Source organism: Prionailurus bengalensis, chromosome B1 (genome assembly GCF_016509475.1).
Source record: "Prionailurus bengalensis isolate Pbe53 chromosome B1, Fcat_Pben_1.1_paternal_pri, whole genome shotgun sequence".
NCBI lineage: Eukaryota > Metazoa > Chordata > Mammalia > Carnivora > Felidae > Prionailurus > Prionailurus bengalensis.
In genome coordinates, this window is record NC_057344.1 from 150,824,030 (window position 1) to 150,829,166 (window position 5,137).

Sequence of the window (5,137 nt, forward strand, 5' to 3'; positions counted from 1 at the left end):
TTAACATGGCATCAAACTCCATTGACCCTCCACTCCACCTATCCGCTTTCATGGCCACACCCTGTACTTTCTAGTTAATCAGAACAACTTCACATCTGGAATCTTAAATTCAAATTTCTACCTACGTCCTCCTAGTTTAAGACTCCCTTACTCCATTATAATTTATTTTCTTTCCATCGAGATCCTCTTTTCTTGAGCCCCCTCTTTTATTTGAGTCTACCCTAACTCCACTGCATTCATAGATCCACTGCCTTCCCTATCAAGCCTAACTCTTTAGTGACTTACTACATAATCAGCTCCCCTAAGGGATCTGCTCCCTGTCTTTCTGCTACATCTGCCCTAGTCCCTTGACCTGTTCTCCCTTCTACTGGTTCCATCTCTAAATCTCTAAACATCCTCACTGGTTCGATCTCTAAGTCTCTAAACATCCTCAAGTCTTACATACCTGTTTTTTTTTTAATCCTTTTTTCTTTATGTCTACTTCCTCAAATTTCACGTGCTCTTCTAATGACCATTCTTACCAAAGCACCAAAGCTACTGTAGGCAAGTCATCAATGACTTCCTAATTACCTCATCCCGCTAATTCCTTTTGGGTTTTGTCCTATCACTGAGATACTTAGTGTATGGATCACTCCCTCTCTCCTGGAGTTCTCTCTTCCTATTACTTCTATTACATCACTCTCTTCTGGTCTCCTCATTATTTTACAATGTTCCCAACCCCTGTGTGCTCTTTAAATGATTGTGTTCACAGAGTTCTCTCTTGGCACTTCTCATTGTTCACATTCTCTCTAGGTAATCTCATCCATTCCCATGGCTTCATCCACAAGCACCATAAATATATATTCTGCTAATTTATATCTCCAGCTAGGATGTATCTCTTGAGCTTCCCACCTGTATAGCCAAGTGCCTACTAAAAATTTCCTTTGGGCTAATGTATAGGCATCTCAAATTCCATACATCTAAAATTTCTCTCTGTCCACTATTCCTAGTCTAATAGCCCATTCAACTCATTTTTCTAAGTTGGTAATTAAAGAACAATTCTTTATTCCATCCACTTCCTCAAAAATAAGAACTAACCAACCAAGTTCTAATAACTGTACTTTCTGTATATATAAAACTTGAAATGGGGTGCCTAGGTGGCTCAGTCGGTTAAGCGGCCGACTTCAGCTCAGGTCATGATCTGGCGGTCCGTGAGTTCAAGCCCCGTGTCGGGCTCTGTGCTGACAGCTCAGAGCCTGGAGCCTGTTTCAGATTCTGTGTCTCCCTCTCTCTGACCCTCTCCCGTTCATGCTCTGTCTCTGTCTCAAAAATAAAATAAACGTTAAAAAAATAAAAAAATAATAATAAATAAATAAATAAATTGAAATTTATCTCTCTCCATGTTATGCTACCACCTACTTTCCATGTTGTGTTGGTAGCAAAGACTTTCTAAATAGACGAACTGCCTCAAATTTTGATCTGCCAATAATTCCCAAATGCTTTCAAAGCACTATCTGTATGTTACACAATGACCTTTCTAAAGTATTAATCTGGCCATACCTACATCATACCACTCCATCGTTCAAGGCACTATTTATAGGGAAAGCCCAAAGTCCTTAGCATGCACAGTACTGCTGTCTTGTCTGCGATTTCACTTTCCATGGTTCCAGTTACCCCAGATCGAGTGCAGTCTAGACACAGATAACATATTGTCAGAAGGTCAATAGTAGCCTAACCCTACACCACAACGCCTAAATCATTCACTCATTTCATCTCATAACATAAGCATTTTATCATCTCACATCATCACTAGAAGACAAAGGCTGAGTACAGAACAATAAGGTATTTGAAGAGAGACCACCTTCACTTAACTTTTATTACAGCATATTATTATAGTTGCCTTATTTTATTAGTTATTGTTAATTTCTTACTGTGCCTAATTTATAAACTAAACTGTACCATAAGTATGTGTGTATAGGTACAACAGAGTAATATAAAGGGTTTGGTACTATCCACAGTTTCAGGTGGTCCTTGGGGGTCTTAGAATATATCCCCTGTATATAAGGGAAACTACTGTAATATAGGTTTCCTGATCTGATGGCTGCCTCATCTTTGGTCACACTCACATACCCCTTTTCAGGCACAGAGAAGCTTCTAACGTTCTATTTGAGCATGACTGCTCTAGCTGCCAAGAATGTCCTCCCCATCCCACGATCGCTCTTTTGCCTGTCTCCTAAATTCCCTTTCCCTTCCTTTCTTCTATCCTTTGTTGTTTTTCTTTGTTCTCTTTCTTACTTTGATGAACAGATACATTGTGGAAGAAGTTGCAGCCAAGATGAATGTGGGAAAGGGAAAGAAACAGGAAAGGAAAGGGAGAAATTAATAATAAAGCATTCATGCTCCAGTTTTTTTCTTTCCCTAAAATGAGACACAAAGGGCAAAATATGCTTCAGTATAATCAGATTTTACCATTAACATTTTTCCTTTCTTCTTTTTGTTTCTGGCCCACATATAATAGCTTTTCTGGTTTGTAAAAATGATTACCTTGTTTTGTTTGGTTTCAGGCATATAGCCTTGCTCAGATTAACTGACATGATGTATATGCAAAGCCTTTTGAGTTCTTCAGGAAAATAAAATCTTATAATGAACCTAGTATAGCTTATATAGTAGGTACAAACTTTATGGTCATAAATCTCAGATGTAAAAAAAATACCTTTCTTTAATATTCTATATAAACATAATTTCACCATTTCCCTTAAACTCCTTAACAGCTCAAGACTCAAATAGTACTTCAATCTATTGTCAAGTTCTAGGTTAAAATACTATTCTTTTTAATGTTATAAACATTTTATGTTTATAATACAGTTTAATTTATTTGGAAGTTCTAGTGGGAATTATTGTTTTTCTTTAACTTTTTGGTTTTATTTATTGATTTTTATTTATAGAAAATCATGAATCATCATTCGTGAGTTCAAGCCCCATGTTGAGCTCTGCACTGACAATGCAGAGCCTGCTTGGAATTCTCTCTCCCTCTCTGCACCTGCTCCACTTGTGTTGTTTCTCTCTCTCTGTGAAAATAAATAAACTTTAAAAAAAAAGCATTAAAAATATAGTAAATAACATTGTTGTAACAGTGAAAGACAAAGAAACTTATGGTAACTGACTTGCACAATTTGAAAGGCTATATGGTGTGAAAAATGTTAAATTTGCAGTTGTGACAGTTTCTACATATCAGGAATATTGAAAACAATTTCCTAAATATCATCTAAGTGTTATACAGGAAAAGGGTTATGCGAAAGAGCAAGTTTTCAATGCTGAGACTGGCTTGTTTTACAAGGATGTTGGCAAAGGAACCTATTTAATGCAAATGGTGCTTTAGCTCACAGGAACCTAATCCTACACTTTTGTTAGGAGCAAGTGTTCAGTATTTGCCAATTCAGTGCTGGTGGCAACTTTATAGAGCTACCACAAATAATAAGAGTCAAGTCTATATTTATGCTCTTTTTTGTGTTTTAAAATACATGGGATATGTTTTTCCAAAAGGTGTACTTCTCATAATTTATGACTCATCTATTCCTCCCACTAATTATTTAGAAAGGGTCCATTTCAGAACCAAAATACTCCACTGGAAAATATTTCCAGTCCCTTCAGAAAGTCACTTAGGAAGCCAGATTCCATGCTCTGCACTATACTATTTCATTCAAGGCTAGAAGTAGTGAGAGAAAGCGAGTAATTCTGCCATGTGTTGACAGCCAAGAGGGAGCCGAGATACACAACTGTTCTAAGTCCCTCCAGATCCTGGAGGCAGTCAGTGCAGAGGGAATCTGAAGAAGTACCTAAGACATATCCAACACTCTTACTTATTCTTCTGTAGCAGCAAATAAGCTCCTTCAGGGCCCAGATGATGCCACGTGCATGTTTTATCACCTGCAAAGGCTAAGAGCATATATAGCACGTATTTAGTAACTACTTATTAAATAAATGAATATAAGACACAAAAAACAAATCTATGAACCAACAAGAATGGACCATCTAAGTCAAAAGACTCACCTATATGCTTAACATTCCTGCTTTAGCTGCCACAAAAGCAAACTAGTTGACATAAGTTGAATCAACCTAGTGATTTAATAAATTCCAGTGTAAGTCATATCAGTATTGGTAAATAACATCATTAAGCACTCATCATGAAAGGTAAAGCAGCAACACAGAGAGTGTTTCGAAGTGGCCCCAATTGGAAATGATCAGATAACATATATATAAAGGAATTTAAGCAACTATTCATATTATATATAAACACAGATAAATGTGGTTACAGCATTTATACAGTATTCTCTCCAATATCTATCTATGCTATGAATAATGTGCAATAATGGAAAGTACAGTATTTAAACAATTATAAAAGCAAGGCAATAATTTTAAAAATTAATGATTTTTACCCAACCTAAGCATGGATAGTCTGACCATTGGGATTGATTGATAAATTTGAATGCAGACTAATTTATATTAGATCAAATTAATTCTGTTAAGGTATTAATTTGACATTTTGTGCAGGATGGCTTTAAATGAACATATTTGTCTAGTGTTTCATGTACAGCAGTGTGTGATTGAAAAAGAAAACCGATGCTTTTGAGAAAAGAATTAATTTATTAAAACAACAGATTTGAACTGGATTGAGTTCTTTTTTAGTATTTTTCATTTTCATCTTGTATGTCTTGGACAGAATAATAACACTTAATAGTTTTTAGAAAATCTCCTTATTGAAACTTACCAGGAACCCATGGGGGAGGGGAAGGAAAAAAAAAAAAAAAAAAAAAGAGGTTAGAATGGGAGAGAGCCAAAGCATAAGAGACTGTTAAAAACTGAGAACAAACTGAGGGTTGATGGGGGGTGGGAGGGAGGAGAGGGTGGGTGATGGGTATTGAGGAGGGCACCTTTTGGGATGAGCACTGGGTGTTGTATGGAAACCAATTTGTCAATAAATTTCAGAAAAAAAAAAATAAAACAAAACAAAAAAAAAAAAAAACAAAAACAAAAAAAAAAAAAAGAAAATCTCCTTATTAAAGTCATGTGGATAACGGCATGAATGGATTTTAAATTCAGAATTAAGCTTCAGGTGTCCTTCTCTACTTAGGAAAAATGTTGTGAAAACCAGGCCATC